The 22,889-nt window shown below is 35.6% G+C and overlaps 1 long non-coding RNA gene across 2 annotated transcripts; it reads left to right on the top strand.

Annotated features, from left to right (window-relative positions):
- Positions 1 to 6,222: 6,222 nt before the first annotated feature.
- On the top strand, positions 6,223 to 10,433 carry LOC128218563 (uncharacterized). 2 transcript variants are annotated; one of them, XR_008258399.1, is made up of 5 exons: positions 6,223 to 6,273; positions 6,518 to 6,621; positions 7,678 to 7,755; positions 8,654 to 8,760; positions 10,407 to 10,433. It is a non-coding gene; the product is annotated as an uncharacterized LOC128218563 (long non-coding RNA). The 2 variants fall into 2 exon arrangements; XR_008258398.1 differs by lacking the exon at positions 10,407 to 10,433 and having other exon boundaries at positions 8,654 to 8,805.
- The last annotated feature ends 12,456 nt before the right edge of the window (positions 10,434 to 22,889 follow it).

The following is a 22,889-nucleotide window of genomic DNA, read 5'->3' as shown; positions in this document are numbered from 1 at the left end:
TGAAAACATCAAGTACAAATGTACTAACTATATTTCTTAGTTCCCCGACAGCTAAATATTTTCCACACGCCGGCCAAATCCTAATAGCCTCTTATAGAACAATACCGTAATCAAGTCGTTTAATTTAACAACTTGAGTACGGTATTGTTCTATAAGAGGCTCTTAGGATTTGGCCGGCGTGAGGAAGTTTTTTGAAACAAATAGAATCACAAACCCCAGTCAAACTTATCAACTTCCGGCTCAAAATGTTATGACTCATGTATATTTAATAAAATGATACCGGGGAGTTGTTTATCTGTGGATGTCGAAAATCTGCTTAAAGGGGCTATACTCCGTATGATAAAATAGCGGAAAAAAGAGAAAATTTTCGAAAACTGACATAAACTTGGCATCGATGTGTACAATGCATTGAAACTTACTAACTAAAGAACCCGGTCTCCGACACAGTTGTTTTTTACATTTTTGTACTTTTTTTTACAATTATGATAAAGCGTAACACAGTCCATTAGATAATTGTCCTGAGATTCGTTACAGAAGAAAACTTTTTTGGTGCGAATCTGGTGTACAGTCCCTTTAAGGGTTCATTGTACTTTGCGCTCATTATAAATAGATAAATGAAGGGTCTTCGCATTGATACAAAAAGCTTAGTTCCTTCATTCACAGCAACATATAATTGATTAACGCAAGATTAGCAGCATCAGTAGAAGTTATATGATAGTTAGTAGAAGGAATAGTAGTAGCTGTTGTTGTAGAAGTGGCAAACAACAACAACAACAACAACAATTCAGCAGGAGCGGCAGTAGTTTAGGGGTATCATCATCATTATCATCATCATTATCATCATCATCATCATCATCATCATCATCATCATCATCATCATCATCATCATCATCATCATCGGTGGTGGTGGTGGTGGTGGTGGTGGTGGTTGTGGTGGTGCTGACGGTAGTGTTGTGGCGGTGGTGTTGACATTGGCAATAGAAAAGCAGTAGTGGCAGTATCAACAACAATAGCTGCAGCATTACCACCTGTATTACTAAGACTTAAGAGCACACGTATTAAATGACCAACATAGTCGGTTCTGTTCGGTGGGGTTAAATACCTATTTACAGTAACGAGTCATGTTATTATTTGGGGTGGGGGTGGGTCAATATTTTACAGAAAAGGAGACACTCAAGGACAGCGACCATTGTTGTGAGTTTATGTCGGTCAAAACATGTTCTTTCACAGGTCACGGTATGAAGACAATGCCAGATGAACACAAAACTAAGCAATTTTTTAGATTGAAACATTGCAAAAACAAATCCCAATCAGTTATACGAAAATGCATTTTAACCGCCTCATGTGTTCATGATAATATGAACAAAATTGAAGTAAATTTAACATTCGGAGATTCAGTTTCGCCAATGTGATATATTTTTTCAAGTTTCGTTTGTATTTCCCATTTTCCATGGTGTATACGTATACTTACGAACTCAATATTTTTTACAGTGAAATAAAAACAACAAAGCTTTAAAAATGAACAATAAGAGTGTGTGTTTTTGTTAAAAAATGTGAACCCAATAAATCTGACATTTTAAAATCAATATCCATACGCTTAGTAAAGCATACCCTTAAATATAATTCGACCTACGAGACGGCCAGATTCGTATATAATGTAATATAGGTTACATTTTCATTCCAAATAAAACGGTTGGTTAAGCATACCATTTTCATTAACATCTGTCATACACATGTATGTCTAAAACGATAATGTTACTCATTAAAAACATCATATTTTTGTTTAAGAATAAGTAAATAATAAGTTTTACTAAATTAAGTACTCTGTAATTTTAATTAATTGTAGTTAACACTTGATACTTCTTCACGTCTTTCTGGGCAAAATTAAATACATTCTTCCAAATCTTGACCCAAACTACAGCAACTCCCTAGATATGAAAACATGATTAAACACATGGTCAGATTCTCGGTCAATTAGGGGTTAATGTGTAGCTGAAATTGGCTCTTGTGTAGAAATGAAAAGTGGAAAAATTGGCTGGTATTTCTTGGCATGATTGATGTTTCAATGAGTATTACTGTACGATTATTGCTTCATAAAGTCTATATTAAAAGTGTGATACAAGTTTCAAAGTTAATTGGCGGATCGTTTTACAAACATGTCATGTCTGTGTTTTCTTAATCTCTGCATTGCCCTTGTCGTTTCTTTAATCCTCCATTGAATATATCACACATCCTTTTCACCAGGCAATAAATCGTTTAGGATGGGTAGTAACCAACTAACTTATCACAGTGATGTATACGGTTAGGTAATCTAGCCAGGCATTGTAACGATAAAGATCAATAATTTTTGTCTGTGAGACTTAGTAACTGTAAAAGTTCAGTCGATGTCCTTTGGGTGTCCGAAAATTAGGTACCTAAAATAAATTATTTTTGAAAATAATAATGGATGTCCGAATTTATAGAATGTCCGAACTCTTAAGGTGAATTACGTTTGTGCTTGTGTGGCAGGTATGTTTCAATTCTTGAACTATATTTTCTTGTCAGATACAAATGTGTCAGATACTGACTTTCGGATTGATATGTAAGACTTAAGTGTGCAATTTTGGCAATAAAACCTGCATGTTACTTGTTCTTCAAACCTGAACCCCCAGGTCCTCTTGACAGCATTGAGGTTTCCTTGGCTAATGGCTTATATGGTAAATGTGCTGTCCCACTCTTCATGTAATTATGTTTCAGGGAGGTTAGTATTCTACAGAGGGTGATTGAAAGCAAACGGGTGCATAAAGAAAAGTAAAACCGTTCCTGGAAAGTCTCAAATAATAGCAGAGTGGTGTACCATAACTTAGTTGAAATCCAACCATCATTGTCAAAAGTATTTAACCAGACAAATAAAGAATGTTTCCTTTGAAGCATGTAACATGTTTAAAAACTACTGATAAACCTGAAAATTGATGACTTTGATTTTGTTACTTTCTGAGTCAACAGTTACTGAAATCAATATATCAAAAAAAAAAAAAAAAAAAAAAATATATTCCGACCTACCTACCCTATTTTTTTTATTAGTGTTACCTGAAACACACCTATTTTTTATTTGGCCTTATGGTATTAATTTCCAATAAAAAGATACAAAATTAAACATATCGGCACATTTTTAATACAATAAGCATATAAAAAGCGCATAATCTCATTCGGCAAACTCACTACATTTTACAATACTTCTATGCAATTTAATAAAAAAGAAATTCTAAAGTAATATGGTCTATATATTTAAAAAATATTGGCTTAAGGTCACAATTCCTCTCAATGGTAGAACATCTATGAATTAAAAAATTATTACATTTAATATTCAGCCTGCTTATAATATTTCCTTCGCAACATAAAAAAATAGCTAGTGTGAATGTTTCTATTTGTCATAGTTTCAGAGTTTATTGGCAAATCGTACTACACTATTAGGAATAAAGAAGGAATACAACTACTAGATTTAACTTTGTTTATGTTGTTATTTTTATGTTTTATACTAACAGTAAACTTATTTTGTAAATTCAAATGGTATTAAATTAATTCCTCATAATTATAGAAGTCAACGGTTAAGATATGACCATTCGATTTCTTAACGGTTACGAATTGACTAACACAATGGTTACGAAATGACCAACAATGAGCGGTTACGAAATGATCATAATTCATTTGACAGGGCTTTTACCAGCTGTTTGTCTGTGCAGAGCGGGAATTTTACCTGGGATTGGCTGGACCGAAAGTCAAAGTCCCCGCTATTAGCAGGACCTTGGGGGGCCCATGCTGCAATTGACTGTTGCATTATTTGGATTTTTTCTTAACTTTACGACACGCCCCCCTACAGTATTTTATAGTCAAGTTTAGTAATATTTTTTTACAGAATTTAGATAACTTAACAAGTAAAGTAAACTGTACTGAGCCTTTAAACAAACCTACATACTTATAAATCAAAATTGATATTTTAGGGTCTACACTGAATAAACCCAAAATGTTAGTTTTGATTTGCTAAATTCGAACAGTATTTAGTCAATCCACACAAAATTTACAGGATCATCAGATAACAAATTTTCTAAAAATTCTCTTTTGCCAAATAGGGAAGACAGGTTTAAGTGGGATTAAAAGGTTGCTATCTGTGACCAAAAAAATACTGTTCAAAATTGTGAGTATTCATTTATCTTTCGTTCAGTAAAGAGCATGCAATGGCATAGTGGTTGGATTAGATAATCTGACAGCGGTGCTGGACGTCAGGAGTTCAAATATTGTTGTGAGTTCAATTACCAAAAGAATACCTTTGGAATACACTACCGGGTATTATCTATAAAATGGCAGAGCAAATTGCCCATATTGTAGTAATGTCTTAGATCCAGCTTGGATAACTTGGACACAGTAAGCGGTTCATACCCAGGGAAGTTCTCAGATAAAACAGCGCCTATAAACTTGAACATTACATTTTTCATTGAGACAATTAAAGAAAAAACATTATTGCTGATCTTCTGAAAACAAATCCTCTAACATTCAAATATTTAATTTGTTGGATGAACTAAGGTTTATATTGATAAGAGATTGCTTCAGTTGGATTTAAACTAATCACCAACAAAAATATATGCATTTAAATCACACAATGTAAACAACTGCGCCACATATCTTATCTGTATGTTTTGGGTTTTTTAAATTTAGCAGTTAAATATAGATTAGCATACTGGTAGGTCTGGTTGGTCTGTTGCTTTAGTTGCTAAGTAAGCATAATGTCAGTGATTTCATCACTATTTCTATTAAAATATCAGTTTTCTTCTTCAGGGCTTCTCACATTTGCACCATTTTTTACCATTTGAATCATAAAAAGATAACAAACACAAGAACTGAACACTTTGTGAATATTTAAGGAATGTAAGGGGTCAGATTTCAGATTGCTCATTATTGCTGGAACACTAAATACTTTATTTGATTGTGTTCACTGCACTTTCTTGTTAAGCATTCATCCAAATCATTTGGGTAAATTTTGGCAGAAAAACTGCTTTTGGATTTATACTGGCGATCAAAACCGGCACTGACAAAACATAAGACGTGTTTAATTAATGTGCGGGAAAGAAGTTTAAAGGTGTCGGCCCACAACGAAAGGCTTTCGGGTTGCAGTACTCCTTTAAGTAGTTCTTGAAAAAAAATGATTCTCTGAGGTAGCATTTGATTATGTGTACATTGTATTCTTGTATGTATTTTCAAGTTAACACATGATTTATATAAGGTTTGTATAATTTTAGTTTTATTTAAGTTTTAAAATTTTGATTTTTTTTTTAAGATTTGCCTGCCCCTGTCTGAACACTTAAATTCTTGGTCTTTGGTTTATTGTCTGCAACTTCAAAACACACTTTTTGGAACAGGACACATTTTCCTGATATTTTATCCAGTTTGACTGCAATATAAGTTGTATTTATCAATAATTTAAGTAAAAAAATGACATTTATATTTCCATAATTACCTGGTAGTTATTTGTTAATTTGTTTTAATTCATGGATTGGTTTATTGCGAGTGTCATGGAAAGCTGGAACTTTTCAGTACACAACATGCAAACTGAGAATGAACTGTGTGTGCCGGCTTTGTGAACAAAAACGCAAGGCGGCTATGGTAAGTTGCGTCAATTTGAAATTCGGCCAAAATCATCAAGCTAGAGCTTTGCATAATCTTTTTCAAACTTCTGGGAGATTTCTGCCCTTGAAAGTATTTGCTCGCAGCCCGCCTCAAAGTTACACTTCGTTCAGTATTTAAAGCTTTCGGATACACTTTTTTGTTAATTTGAGATCTTAATGACGCTACATTGTACTTCTAAGTAAATAGATGCTCAAAGTAACAAGATGCTCTGGGTGTTCACTGGGTGACAAAGGCTACCCAGTATTGGTTGTTTCTTTTTTCTGAAAAGATGTTTCTAGTGAATTGCCAAGTTGCAGTGGTTTTGACGCCACAGAACCAGCACAGCTCCATGACAGATATAGATGTTTTCGTCATTGATGTCAGTAATGCTGTATTGGTGGCACAATTTCTGTGTGGAAATGTCATCTGATACACTCATAACGGCGTATTTCTAGCATAACTTCCATAAGTGCATGGCCATTCTCTGTCATTTTCAGATACACTGTGTTGTGTGTGGATAAGAAATGCAGAGTGGTACCACCAATCACCTAAGCCACCATTCCCCTAACAGACAAAAGGCTCATGGGGACAGTTCCTGCAGTTTGCAGCAAATTGTAGCCCTACAAACTTCAGGTAAGTGATAAATCTGGGCTTCAAGATATCTCTGTACTCACTTTAAGTTTATACTTCATTTGAACAAAACTTACAATTTCAGCATCAAAATCCAGGTTTAGATCCCAGACCGAACCTTGTCTCCTTTATTAAACTTCATTTCAGATCTATAAGCCACATACATGTTCACTACTTATGGCGGATAAGAAACTTTCGCAAATTGATTATAAATGCGTTTTCCCAGATATACACCCTCCTCTTGCAGATACTGCCAAGCTTGGGTGCACTGGGCCGGTTATCCAGCCGTGTGGAATCAACATCTCCAGCTGAACTTGGGCCGGGAATTATATAAGAATCCTTAGCAGCATGGTGAGCTTTTGTGTATTTATTTCCAGGCTCGTATACCCGTCCAGACTTCTGCGTTTAAGCTTTCCTTTCGTCATTTATTTTAAATAAGGTATCTCAAGTCTTTCAATGAAATCACAACTTTGGAGGCTAGATTTAAATTAAGGAACCATTATGTGTAGAAAGCCTTTTGGGTGATTTAAAATCAAATTAGTAAACAGGATTCTCATGGTTCATGGTTAATAATTGGCCTTGTGGACCTTTCATTCTTTACTTTGGTAAGAGCCGCTTAGGTATGTAAGAAGGGGGGAGGGGGGGGGGGGGGGGGTACAGATGTGATAGTAAACAGTGTTTAATAAGGTATATTTGTTTTTATTTTATCACCATTTTGAAGGTAATGATTGTGTTATCAGGGATAAGTAACAAGTTTAACATAAACACTGTAAAATGTTCTTTATTTCAAATAAAGCTATAAATTATCTCTGGAGAATTTAGTCTGATCTCCATTTCTCAGAAAATGTAGCTGTCTAAGTGCCTATTCCATCAATGAGTATCACTGTCTTTAAATTGCTGTTGTGGTACAGTTTAAATGGCAAAAGTTTTATGGCCCTGCTTGTTTGCAACTCCTCTTTCATTTTTGTACAGCGAGTAAAGTAAGGGAATTCTAGAGATTTACTAGAATTATGGATTGTTTTTACTAGAATTATGAATTGTTTTTCTTGAGTTACACAGTACATAAGGAGGAATTTGTGTGTACACAACTCCTCATTTTATTCCTGTTTATTATTTATATATGTAACATAGATGTGTACAAGACCTACGGTACTGTAGAAACATGACATAAAAGAGCTCACTTTGATTAATTTCCTCAAAAAAAGATATCTTTACTGTTAAAGTAAGAACTTTTACTGCATAGTAAGTAATGTCTTCTGCTCATCTTTATGACATCATTACATGGAATGATGTCAACTTCCCAAGACACATTTCCACATGGCGTAGCTCATTTATATATATTGCTGATGGATTGTTTAGAATGGGACAGTTTTAATTGGACATAATGTTTCAATCGCCATTTTACAGAGTGCCAGCCAGTCATTGCTGTTCTTTGCATTGCTGAGGAGGACAGTCCTGCCAACATAACAGTTTGTTCAATAACAGGTAAAAAACTGGTCTCACTTTACATTTTCAACCACTGTTCGATCGTAACAATTATCAAAGAACCGGCTAGTCTCAATCATGAAGCCGCTCTAATTAGAGTCAATGAACGATATAGATCTGGATACAAGCGTCTAGATGATCGAGACTAAATTGGCAACATGAGAACATTTATTTCCTTTCCTGATTCTTGAAAATTACATGAACAAATGACAATTCTACTACCATTTAAAGCTTGATTAATTTTCGGACAAATGTGTTTGTTTTAATTTGCCTTCCGCTTAAAGTAAACTTATATATACTGGGCAAGAAGTGCTGAATTTCATCGTGAATCACAGTGATTATCCAAAGTTTGAATTTGGTTCGGACATGTTTGACGGGAATTCAAAGACATTTTTTGTCAGCCGTCTTATATCACAGGTTTCCATGCATTTTGCATACATTGGTTCATTCCAAGATAAAAATTATAACCTTTTTCAAAACGTTCAATCTGTGAGAGTGCAGCTTTAATAGACCTGTAAAGACTTGTCGATGTGAAACTTAACTCTCAATCAAACTATGGTAAAAGATCAAATGCGGGGCTCCCTGTGCGGCATAGACTGCTAATTTTTATTTAATATGATGAAGAGCTAGTTAAGTTATCTTTTTTAAAAGTCTTCATTTGAAGCAAAAAAATGTTTCAATACCCTGTATGAATTTTCTTCACCGGATATTGATTCATAAAAATCATTGCTCCAGGGTGCGGAGCTACTTTTTGTTATATGTCTATATGGAAAAAATCTTCTCCTCAGAAGTCAACTTTGTTCCCCAATGTGCAAGGCACAATCGGTGAAAATAATTTCAGTAAAAGTCACTGATTATTATTATTGTGATTATTATTAATAAACTTTTACTATTTCAGGAGACAAACAGAAACACAGAGGTGCTATACATTCCGATGGAAAATACAACAAAAGCATCTCCCATCATTTTGGCGTGGCTCAGATCAAGAGGAGAATTTTAAGAAAGGTAATAACTGAGCAACTAAGAACATGCACGTTGCACTGGTCAGAGTGTAAGACCCATCTCGCTTCATAAGAATTGATAATCATCAATGTATTAAATCAAGAAATTGAAACGTAAGTGTCTTGTCTTTTGCAGTGTTTTTGAAATAGAATATAATTTAAAAAAAAAACTAAATTATTTTTTAATATGATTGTGAATGTGTGATGTTTTCTTCCGATCATTCTCTCTCAAAAACCAGATACAAAAAACATATTTGTAGATTTTTATACGCCCGAAGGGTCGTATTATGTTATGGCCTCCATCGTCTGTCCGTCTGTCTGTCTGTCCGTCCGTCTGTCCGTCCGTTAGCAATTCCGTGTCCGGGCCATAACTTGGTAACTAATAAAGCAATTTTCAAATAACTTTATACAAATCATCACTACATTAAAAGGATGTGTCGCGCGCAATTTCCAGGTCCATACCTCAAAGACTAGAATCACCATGGGGGGGGCGTTAGCAATTCTGTGTCCGGCCCACATCTTTGTTACTCGTCCGTTAGCAATTCCGTGTCCGGTCCATAACTTGGTAACTAATAAAGCGATTTTCAAATAACTTTATACAAATTATCACTACATTAAAAGGATGTGTCGCGCGCAATTTCCAGGTCCATACCTCAAAGACTAGAATCACCATGGGGGGGGGGGCGTTAGCAATTCTGTTTCCGGGCCATAACTTGGTAACTAATAAAGCGATTTTCAAATAACTTTATACAAATCATCACTACATTAAAAGGATGTGTCGCGCGCAATTTCCAGGTCCATACCTAAAAGACTAGAATCACCATGGGGGGCGTTAGCAATTCTGTGTCCGGGCCACATCTTTGTTACTCGTCCGTTAGCAATTCCGTGTCCGGGCTATAACTTGGTAACTAATAAAGCGATTTTCAAATAACTTTATACAAATCATCACTACATTAAAAGGACCTCGAGCCGAATCTTCTTCGGGCGTATAATGCTCCGTTTCGCGGTGCTCTTGTTTTGTTTTACTTGTAAATATAGTTTTAAGTTTGTATTTTAGGCAAAGCCTTTTATTCTGCTCAATACAAACTTAAATATTGTAAGAGTTATGGCCCTTTGTAATTTTTAATTAAATACATTTTATTTCATGTTTTTGTAAGCCCATTATTTAGGGACTTTTAATATTTTCACCAGCAGCATTATAAAGTCAGACCAAAAGTGTCCAGTTAGTGTCCAAACAATAACTAAGTTAGAATCCTTTCTCAAATCAGGTGAGCGATATAGGGCCATCTCTGTGTTTGTCTGACAAAAAAACAATAATCAATCTTTGAGTTAAATTGACAAAATATTGTTGTAGAATGTTTTGTGAAGACATACTATTGGATTACTTTTGTGTCAATAGGATTAAGGTTTCTGCACATAAAAATTATTTAGAATAGCATTTGGGTCAGTCGGTTCACGTTCAATATTACTGATAGTATAAGTGGAAGCAGTGACTTAAAATTAATTACCAAACAGTTTCTGCTCAATTGCTTTGAGTTAACATACGAGTTATGAAACTTGGAATTCTAGTTCTTGGTGGCATAAATGAAAGACCTTGTTTTGTCACATTGACTTGTAATCAAGCACTAACTTCCTCTAAAAAAAATTCAGGTGATGGTTGGGCACACACAAGAAGACAGATCACATGTGTCCAGGCGTATGAGTAGACAGGAGTTTCACACTCTGCCAAACTTACTTCATCGGAGGAGCAGAAAGCTTCTCAAGATCCCGCACTGCACACTTAGATATAGTCTTTGACTACAACAAGGGGATGAAAGTACAGAGAGGTCCAATTGAAATCAATTCTGTGCTGCGTCATTTCTTCATTCTGGAAGTCGATTGACATGATTTATCATGGCATCAGGCGTGCAGTTTGTCGACTATCAGCAGTCTTGTTCACCAGTTGTGCAACTTGAGCTGGTAGCTTTATTGCTTGAAGCCATAGCATAAGAGGGGGAAGGTGCAGGCTCATCAAAAAGTCTCAAAAGTTGAAACTAGGAAAAGAAGTTTGTCAAGAGTGTGAATATTTGCTTTGATAATCATCGTTACGATGATTTGGTTTCCTTTGAAACTTGATACATACTATGTGTATGTTGAATGAATTGAGATGCTTAAATAAAGAACCGCTATTCAAATATCAGGAAACTGCATTTTTCATACTAAAGGGTAAATCATGTCGCCATTTCTTGTATGTATTTAAATGAGATATGTTTCCACAATTAATATTTTTAGGGAATTTTTCTCATCCTAATGAATGAGATTAAATTGTACAGCGTTATATGAGCTTAATATGTGTTTTCTGTTTCTTTAAAATTGGTGAAAAATTGTCAGAAGATAATTAGACCAGTATCCATTACTGCAATCATACAATCAAATATACAGGGACAAACCCACTGGGCATATAATAATATAATTAAACCCTGTTTAGGGGCACGAGGCAAACAGAGTTACTTTCAAACGTTAAAGCTGCACTCTCACATTTTGGACGTTTTGACAACTTTTCTCATTTTATGTCTTGGATTGGAACCATCCAATTTTTGCGAAAAATTAAATGGCAGATTTTTCTATTTAAGTAAAAACATTGATGTTTTATGCACTTTTCTTAAACCGTTAGTAACATTAATTTTTGAACGGAAATATGAAATCTGTGATCTGATCTTTTGTCAGCAATCTTTTATCATTGGTTTGCAGATAATTACGCAAAAAATTGCTCATTCAAAAACAAAAAAAGTTGTGAAAACGGTATATCTGTGGGAGTGCAGCTCTAAATGTTTAATTTCTTGATTTTACTACTGTATTAGAAATTACAGGGGTTGGGGCATAGTTTTAGTGTTTTTATTACTTTTTATGATTCATACAGTCATACTTTATTCCTCAGGGCATAACTTACAAATAGACAAAACTGGAAAATGGTCGTTTAAAAAGGCCAAAGATAATGCAAGTTGAACAATCATATTGTTCATGGCTTGTATTTTTGGTATATTTTGTTGCATATGCTATAGAAAAGTTGAAAGTTAAAAATAAATTCATAGTTGAAATGATGGCTTTGAATGGTATTGTCAGATGAGAAACGGCACTTTTAAGAAATAGGTATAATGGTACTTTTTTTTTTTGATCAATTTTAGATATTGTATGAAAATTATTATCTTATTTAGTACATGAGACCTTTTAAACAGTTATTGACAATATAACAATGTGTATATGAAGCTTTAGATCAACACTTAAAGCTGCACTCTTACAGATTGTCAGTTAAGACACAAAATTGTCTCAAAATCTGCTGATTTGGTTATCATTCCTTTAATTCAGTCATATTAGATAATTCACAATAGAACCCATCAGAAATGTAAAAGTGCCGAAAATTTCATTTACATTAAATTGTTCGTAATGCTTTTAGCCATAAAACATCATTTTTTTAACATAAATATGATAAACTGCTATCTGATTTTTTTTCAGCAGTCTTATATCACTTAAAATTGGGTCTAGACATTTATGCAAAAAATTGTCCATTTATAGACAAACAATAAAAGAGTACCGGTAGTCAAAACGATCAATCGGTGAGATTGCAGCTTTAAATACACCTGTTAAGACCGCTGTAAAATTCCAATGGTTTGCCTAAATCTTTAAAGCTAGCATACTGTTTAATTAACAACCATACTTATTGTTTAAAAGTGTCATGATATCTTTGTACAATGTTTTTTATATAATTCATTAAAGAAGTCAAAACAAATTTGTTTATCTTGTAAATTGTTTTCTATTATTTAAATGACCCAGACAAAAATGGGAACGTCAGTGCTAGTTCTTTTACTATTAACATCCCATGAAGTTTCTATTGGTGTAGCAGCAAGGAGGTGTTATATTAAGGATGCATCATTTAAACCAAATTATACATTCATATGCACAACATACAGGCGTGTAGCCGCCTATACGTGAATACGCGGCTGAATCCACATGATTCTGACAAAAAAATCAACTGAAGTTGCAGTATGCGAAATTGACTACATGAATCTAAAACTGGTTATTTTCCAGTACTAAATAATGCACATCGGAACGCCCAGAATGCACTAGATTGCAACATGGTTTTCAAAATTTTCAAGTTTGCCCCGAACCCCCAGCACATTTATGAATCCTCATGAATAGAGGGGTAGCTACGCCCCTGACATAATTGAAACCACAGTGTGGCTAAACAACACTTGTATGTTTATCCTACGCAGTGATCTCCCATGGAAATGCAATCGTCAAAGAATCTGAAGGGGATGTTTATATGGACTACATTTGAAATGCACCAAGTGTTTAAAAAAGTTGATTTCAGTCACGAAGAGAATCAACCATACCCCACACTTGTTGGAGTAAGATGAAATGTCCACTTGATTCAAGTGACTATTTTTTATAAATATGTTACAATACATAAAATACGTTATTTTTTATAATTGTTTACCCATGTTGAATTTTATTTGGCAAATTTATAGGAGATTTATATACAAGGGCATAGCCAGAAGTTCGTGGAAAAGCTTGATAAAATGAAAACAATATGCAGCATATCTTTTAAACTTTCATGCAATAATAATCAGGTAATTTGAAATTAAGAATGCGAGATTCATCGTAAAGCATGTTATAACGACAACGTAGTGATCACTATGGAAACAGGTGGTCGCGCATTCCTCCGCAGTTGCTAAAATAACCCATGACAATATCTTGTTTTGTTGACCACTCACATTGAAACCAATAAAACGGCGCGAAGGTTTGCACATTTGACGTGACGTTAATAACGTGTGATGAAGTGAAGTTTTAAGTCAGTGCGTTTGTTTGTTTATTTCAAAGGAAACATTTTAGCTTGAACGGAATAGTTAAATTTTGTTTAAAATGACGCCAGAAGACAGATTGATAAAACGGGCAGTGATACAGTTCTGTGTAAACCTAGGGAAAACTCCATCGCAAACACTTAAACTGATGAATGAAGCATCGAGTGAAACTCAAGTGAAGCGAATGCTCGTTTACAAGTGGCACAAGCGGTTCAGTGAGGGGCAGGAAAGCATTTGTGACGACGTGAGGTCTGGGCGACCGGTTTCACAAACTACAGTGTGTGACGTCGAGGCCGTGAAAAACATCGTTGACGCTGATCGTCGAGTCACTCTTTATGAAATATGCAAGATGTTGGACATGAGTTATGGGTCGGTACGGAGGATAATGAAAGACAGTTTGAAAATGAGTCGAGTGAGTGCGCGTTGGGTTCCACGGCTGCTGACAGAAGATGAGATGAGCAAAAGAGTACGGGAATCACGTCGATCCTTAGCTCGGTACTAAAAGGAAGGAAACCGTTTTCTTGAGAAGATAGTCACTTGCGATGAAACCTGACTGTTTTATTTCGACCCTGAGACAAAACAGCAAAGCAATCAATGGAAGACTACCAGTTCCCCGCCTCCGAAGAAGGCACGACCATCCTGCTCGATAGGAAAGTATATGTTCATTTTCTTCTTTGATGTGCACGGTGTTATCCTACTCCATGCAGTTCCGCAGAGCCAATCTGTGACGGGTGCTTCCTACTAAAAGGTAAAGTGATATATAACAAAATTCATTTTTATCAATATTTAGGACTTGATAAAATCTGCATAAAACAATGTTTTAAAAAGTTTATGATTAAAAATATGGGATTGAATAAGTGTTAGTTTTAATTATATTTGATGAAGTACGCAAAACGCGACAAATGTTATAAGCCTCAGTTATGTTCTCCATTTAAGGTTTTGAGGCGTGACTTGTAGAGGGCGATGGCATTTAAGAGACCACTGGCGTTGCATGATGGGTGGATTCTTCACCAGGAAAATGCATCAGTGCATAGATCGGAGGAGGCACCGACTACCGCGACAATCCAGCTTGAAGCGGAGATCCTTCCCCTACCCCCTTATTCGCCAGACCTACCACCATGCGATTTTGCCGTATTTCCGAAACTTAAATGTGAACTAAAGGTAAACGCTTCAATGACATTCAGGCACTACAGAGTGAAGCTCAGACACGCCTGTATTTTTACAAGTCAGAGTGGTTCAGTGACATTTAGCGGCAGTGGGTAGCGAGACTTCGACGTTGTATTGCGGCGAACGGCTCTTACTTGGATAAGTTATGACGTTTACGTCAGATTCTGACGTTTGAACTGCGCGGGCTATACTGATCTCATGTTAATGAAAACGCTGTCGTTTCCTTTATATTTTATGTATCAGTTTGAAGTTTTCTATGTCATTTACAGCTGAAATAGATTTTATAGCGAGCTGACGTTCGTTGAAAAATATTAAAATGTGTTGATTGTATTAAGGAATTCCACGAACTTCTGGCTATACCCTCGTATTAAGAAACTCGGAAAGTATGTGAATGGTTTGGACCGGCTTCCTCAGCCGCTAAAGAGGATATGATTATGACATACTTTTTTAATCTTTCGAACATGAGTTTTTGAGTGAATATAAGCGAAGCGTTAAGGGTTTTAAAAATGCATCTTTTACTTGGATTTTATAGATTGTTATTACGAAATAAAGTATGGCGTATCAAACGAAGTGTTAAAGCTAAGCTATTGATGGCTGAAACCCTTCAATAAATGTTGATATGTGCTAACATATAGTCTTTGAAGTCCAATATTTGGAAATGCGTTACTAACCCGATTCAACAAAAGGCTGTTGCACAATCAGTTGATTGACATAATCACGTGATAAACCAATAACTTCCATTAAGGTTAAAATATTCAACACCTTAGTATGAGTCCCTGTGGGCGAGTGGATCAGCGATCCGTTTTTTATTCTATGTGTTATCTGCACCCCTATGTGCTTGCTCCCAACTTGGACAAGATTAATTTTTAATACTTCAATCGTTTTTTAAAAATGCAATTGAAGTAAGAAAATCAACCTGGTTACTATTATTTCTGCAATTTCAGTACCAAGGAGTAAAATCAAACAAACAAAATCACACTGTTCTATAAGCATTTGTTATTAATATGGATTCAGTTTAAGCAACTTCCAGTTAATCAAACGAAAACACCCAAAAGTTACTTCAATATTAGAAAAGAAATAATATGGGGTAATAAACTCATAAAAATAAAAAAATAAAAGTCTTCTATTTAAGAACTGGATTGATTCCAACATACTATACATAAACGATATTCTTTCGAATTCGGGCAACTTAGACGCTAATTGTATTCTTGATAAGGTAAAAAATAAACAAAATTGGATTGCAGAAGTAAATATTTTAAAACAAGCAATTTCTAACACTTGGAATGAAACTCTTACATCGGCTATATCTACAAAAACAAACGTCAATCCAAAATTACTAATAAGTATCCAAAATAAACCTTTTAAAGATATGACGAATAAGCAAATATATAAAATATATATAAAGCAATTTTATGAAAAGCCTTACATTCATGGTTATTGGGATCGGCGGTTGCAAGAGCATATTTGCTGGAACTCTTGGTACTATATTGTTCATAAGTCCATTGTGGATAATAAAGTAAAACAATTTAAAATAAAGTTATTGCATAATCTTGTAGCAACGAATTTAAATTTATTTACTTGGAAATTGAAGGATTGCCCTTTATGTATTTATTGTAATGAAGTAGAAGACTACGAACACTTGTAATTGAACAACTTACAAGCAACTATTCCTTTACTGAAGATAAATAATTTATTGTTCAATTATATAGAGTTTAGTTACAACTACTTGTTAATGAACAACACCAAGAAACGATTCATTTACTGAATACAGATGTGTTTTATTTACTTCAAATGAAACCGCACACAAACTTAATTTAATTTTAACTTATTACAACATTATGTTTATCACTCTCGTTGGCACGATGTTACGCGAGAGTTTGGTCTTATGTTGTGGTGGAAACTGGCTTACCCGGAGGAAATACTTATTCGGCTTTGTGACCACACGCCAAACTCACATGCTCTCAGGCCGGGAATCGAGCCCGGGTCGCTTCGATGATAAGGGCAAACTAAGGCTAACCACAGCGCTAATCGAACAACCTAAAACAGAAGCTGGCCAGTGTCTCTATAATTTATAACCAAGTTTTAACATCCAAAAAGCTTAGTTGTTATATTATGTTTGATACGTTTAAAGCTGCACTCTCAGAGATTGAACGTTTTGATAACTTTTTCTTTCTTTGTATTTGAACGAGCCAATTTTTGCGAAAATCCATGGAAACCAGTTATATAAGACTGCTGACAAAAATTCAAATCGAACAATTTTATATATAAGTTTAAAAAAATTGATATATTATGCATTTTTCTTAAACTGTTCGTAACGGTTTAAGCCATAAAACATTTATTTTTGAATGAAAATATACGATCTGATTTTTGTCAGCAATCTTTTATCATTGTTTTGCAGACATCTACGTAAAAATTTACTCTTTCCAAGACAAAAAATCAAAAATGGCCAATCTTCGAGAGTGCAGCTTTAATGCTTATATTTCATTCTTTCTGTACACACAGGAAGGAACACCTGCTTTCAGGAAGGGACATATAATTTCAGGAAGATTAAGGACTACATCTCACGTATAACATCGAAAGTTTTGGTAAGATTCAGACTTACATCTCAAGTATAACATCGATATTCTCTGTTAGACTGAGACTGACATCTCACGCGTAACATCGACAGTCTTGGTTAGATTGACACTTACTTCTCACGTTTACCATCAACAGTCAATTGGAATGAGACTTACATGTCACATACTAGTACAATATAACAGACCAGTTTGATTTAGACGTACAACTAACGTGTAACATCGACAGTCTCTGTTAAATTGAGACGTTGATCTCACGTTTACCATCGACAGTATTATTTTCAGGAAGGGACACATAATGACAGGAGGGAAGTCATAGATTATGAAAATAACAGATGCTTTTATTAAGAAACATTTGATTTTAGAAAGGGACACATGGGACATGATTTCAGGAAAAGAAAAATGATTTTAGGAGGGGACACAAGATTTCAAAGAGGGACACATGACTTGAGGAAGAATCACATGATTTCAGGAAGAGACACATATTTTCAGGAAGGTACACAGTAAGGGACACATTTTGACAGAAGAGAGGTAATAGTTTCTGAAAGTAACAAATGCTTTTAGGAAGAAGCATTTTATTTTAGAAAGGACCACATGGGACATGATTTCAGGAAGGAACACATGATTTCAGGAAGAGACACATGATTTCATGAAGGAATACATGATTTCAGGAGGGGACACATGATTTTAGGAAGGGACACCTGATTACAGGAAGAGAACTATGATTTCAGGAGTTGACTCATAATTACAGGAAGGGGCAGATGATTTCATGAAGAGACACATGATTTCCGGAAGGGATAGATGATTTCATGAAGAGACATATGATTTCAGAAAGGAACCCCTGATTTCATGAAGATACACATGATTTCAGGAAGGGACAGATACTTTCAGGAAGATACACATGATTTCATGAAAAGACGTATGATGTCAGAAAGATACACATGATTTCAGGAGGAGACTCATGATTTCAGGAAGAGACATATGATTTCAGGAAGATACACATGATTTCAGGAGGAGACTCATGGTTTCAGGAAGAGACATATGATTTAAGGAAGGGACACATGATTTCAGGAAGAGACATATGATTTCATGAAGGGACTCATGATTTCAGGAGAGGACTAATGATTTTAGGAAGAGACACATGGTTTCAGGAAGAGACATATGATTTAAGGAAGGGACACATGATTTCAGGAAGAGACATATGATTTAAGGAAGGGACTCATGATTTCAGGAGAGGACTCATGATTTTAGGAAGAGACACATGGTCTCAGGAAGAGACATTTGATTTCAGGAAGGGACACATGGTTTCAGGAAGAGACATATGATTTCAGGAAGGGACTAATGATTTCAGAAGGGGATTAATGATTTCATGAAGGGAGACATGATTTCAGGAGGAGACATGTGATTTCAGGTAGGGACACATGATTACAGGAGGGAAGACATGATTTCAGGAGGAGTCACATTATTACAGGAGGGGACACATGATTACCGGAGGGGACACATGATCTCAGGTAAAGACAAATGATTACAGGAGGGAACACATGATTTCAGGTAGAGACACATAATTACAGGAGGGAAAACATGATTTCAGGAGGGGACACATGATTACATGAGGGGACACATGATTGAAGGAGGGGACTCATGATTTCAGGAGGAGTCACATGATTACATGAGGGGACACATGATTGAAGGAGGGGACTCATGATTTCAGGAGGAGTCACATGATTACAGGAGGTGACACATGATTAAAGGAGGGGACACATGATTTCTGGTAGGGACACATGATTACATGAGGGAACACATGATTTCTGGTAGGGACACATGATTACATGAGGGGACACATGATTTCTGGTAGGGACACATGATTACAAGAGGGGACACATGATTTCTGGTAGGGACACATGATTACAGGAGGGAACACATGATTTCTGGTAGGGACACATGATTTCAGGAGCGGACACATGATTTCAGGAAGAGACACATGATTTCAGGAGGGGACTTATGATTTTACAAAGGGACACTGGCTTTCAGCTGTTGACACATGATTTCAGGAAGGGACAAATGATTTCAGGTAGAATCACATGATTTCAGGAAGGAACACATGATTTCAGGAAGGAACCCCTGATTTCAGGAAGGAACGGATGATTTCAGGAAGAGACACATGATTTCAGGAGGGGACTTATGGTTTTACGGAGGGGCACATGCGTTCAGCTGTTGACACATGAATTCAGGAAGAGACAAATAATTTCAGGAAGGGACACATTATTTCAGGAGGGAACACATGATTTCAGGAAGGAACACATGGTCATTCTCTGCCTTAAAATAACATACACATGTACTCACCTTACTTCACGACCCTGCTTTAGTATGTTTTACATATACATTACAACTCACGTATTTATTAAAAACTGATGCACGGTTAACAACTGATAAAGTTAAATATCCTTCATTAGATTATTAAAAAGAATGGTTGCAATAATCAGTAAATATATGCGTAAATTTGATCTGTCACGTATGCATAGGCAATCCAAAAAATCTCATTTAATAACAAGTGCTTTGAAATTTGGAAGGTGGATTTTTTTTGTTGTTGTTGATTTCCTGTTCATAGATGAATAAAGTTTTATGTTTAATGCTTACCATTGTTTTGTTTATTATTTTCTTTTCTTTTAGTTATGATCACAAGCAATTATTTTGCAATTAGCGCACCGGCATGTAAATTGATAGAGACATATTATGCGAGCGCAGTCAAAATTTGCAGACATTACAAAAGCAGTAGGTACGAAAATCAGAACACACCGTAATCCAATACCGCACTGATTGCAATTAATTGACTTTATAGGCTATTTTTTGCCAATTTTGGTTAAGGTTAAATCACAATCAGAGAACATTAAAATGGAAGTAGGTACGAAAATCAGAACAACCCGTCAACCTATTCCGCACGGAATTGCAATTAAGGAATTGAGCTTCAAAGAGACACGATAAAATATTTTTCTGACATTTGAATGCATTATAATCTTTCGCTCATTTGACTTTAAAAGACCAAAACCAAAAATGGCATGTGATTTGTGTACCAAAAATATAAGCGATATTTTGGCGCCTTTTTAACTTGGGATTTTGTGGCCAAGTAGCTATAAATGTCATTAGAACCAGCATATTTAAAGGAAAATATGTTTAACTATATATACTTATCATCTGTTTTTCTATCATCAAGTCAATTGAATTTAACTCAATAATACATTAAAATTACAAAAAGGTGTTTGGCATCAACCTATACTGCGATTATTTAAAGCTGCATTCTCACAAATTGACAGTTTGGGTCTTTTTATTTTATGTCTCAGAATCAGCTCATTTTGGCATCAGTGCCTTCATTCATACTCTAGTTATTAATTGGACAAACTTTTTGTGCCGAAGGTTACCGCGACCATGACCTTTGACCTCTAAAAAAACAAAAAAGGTCATCTGCTGGTCATGACAAACCAATTTTATGGACCGAAGAAACGAGCATACTCTAGTTATCAATCGGACAAGCTTTTTGTGTCCGCGACCGTGACCTTCTTCTACTGAACTCAAAATCAATATGGGTCATCTGCAGGTCAACTTTCTTGCCAAGTTTGAAGAAAGTACGACAAAGTATGTTCCGGTTACTTATCAGTTAAGCTTTTGAGTTCAATGTCAGCGGGACCGTCCCCTTTGACATTTTGTGTTGAAGGGAACCACGACCGTTGCCATCGACCTACTGACCCCTTAATCAATAGGGGCCATCCACTGGTCATTACCAACCTCCATACTAAGTTTGAGGACCTTAAGAATAAGAACACTACAGTTATCAATCGGACAAGGTATTGTCTAACGACCTACCGGCGACCGACCTACCGACCGACATACCGAGTGACCGACCGATCGGCATGTGCAATGCAATATATACCCCCGCTCCTTCAGAATGGGGCAAAAAACGAAGAACGACCAAATATATCGCATCGCTCAGCTATATATAAATCACAGGTACGTCCAGGAGTTATATTTAAAAAAATGTTTGTTGATGGTATTGTTATTATTGAAGTTTACAACTCATTATGCACCAGTCAATGGTAACCAACCCCCCCCCCCAGGTCCGGGGTAAAGCGGGGACTTTGACTTCCGGTCCAAGGAACCCCGGGTAAAATCGCCGCACTGCGGGAACAAACTACTGGTAAAATAACCACCAACCCCCCGCACCCCAGGGACATCCTAGGTAAGGCCCATTCCCCACTATTGTCCGCGCAAAAACAAAACCACCGCAAAAAAACACGGCCTATTTTCCCCGCTAGCCCCGGTATAACCCCGGACTTGGCAGAGGGGGGGGGGGGGGGCGTGGTTAAAATTGACTGGTGCATTATGATGTATCGGAAATCTAAAGTAGTGTTGAATGTTTTTGCACAAATAAAACGTTTTGATAGATCATGGCTTTTACATGTATTATCTTTTGACTCCAATACTTCCACATTTACGTCTGCTGCATTGCAATAAGCCGAATCGTGCTCAAATGATAAAACCTCTTTCCTTTCAGTTATTTTCGGAAAATAGGTCATTGAGCTTATGTTTCTTTTAATAATATATCAAATATCTGATTCTTGTATCTTGTATCTTGACTCGCTGATCGTCACGCATATATAAGCACGGTGTATTTTCTCTTCATTGGCCTCATTTTCATTGTATATATACAACTATACTTGTTGAATGCTTAAAAAATAAAACAAATTCTATACGTTCTCTTATCTCAATGTCCTAGTTAAAGTTCTATAAAATATCAAAATAAACTTGTACCCAATATTGAACTCTCAGGGTGTCCTGTAAATTAAACCATTCGGAACAGTTCAGCTATTCACAAAGATCAGATATTTTGGCTCCAATATTGATGTTTTATATATATTTTATAACGTTTTAATCCATAAAAAATCAAAATTTGAAATGGAAATTTGAAAATCTGCCATCTGATCTTTTGTCAACAGTCTTTCATCAGAGGTTTGCAGATATTTACACATTATATCTATGTTCGCTCCAAAACAAAAAACAAAAAAAGAAAAGTTGTCAAAACGTTCAATCTGTGAGAGAACAGTTTTAACGTTTGTTAGGAGTAATTGTGCATCTTAAAGAAATATTTTGGTGACAATCTGAAGTGTTCAGTGACACAGCCAAAGAAAGACCCTAGCTTTTCAAACTTTCATAAACATAACACGCTTTAGTAGTTTATTTCAATTAGCCAATATACATACTTAAACTTGATTTTTTGACAAGTTGAAAACGTTTTATTGTACGCAAATCTTTTCAGTTTTGTTTTAATGATATTTGCTAAATGCGAAGCTAAATCCTGTTTTAAGGTTTAAGGTTTAAGAAGTTTTGCGAAATTGGGGCAAAAGTTTGACTATATTATGATTATTCAACTATAGTCGAACCCCGATGGCTCGAACTTCGAGGGACCGGCGTAAATACCTCGAGCCTTGGAAAATTCGAGCCAAACGGGAATGATAACATTCAGTTAAAGAAATCGGTCCTTAACATTCAGTTCGAGCCAAACA

The sequence above is a fragment of the Mya arenaria genome, chromosome 14 (assembly GCF_026914265.1).
Source record: "Mya arenaria isolate MELC-2E11 chromosome 14, ASM2691426v1".
Classification (NCBI taxonomy): domain Eukaryota; kingdom Metazoa; phylum Mollusca; class Bivalvia; order Myida; family Myidae; genus Mya; species Mya arenaria.
This window is presented reverse-complemented; position numbering and strand designations above follow the sequence as displayed.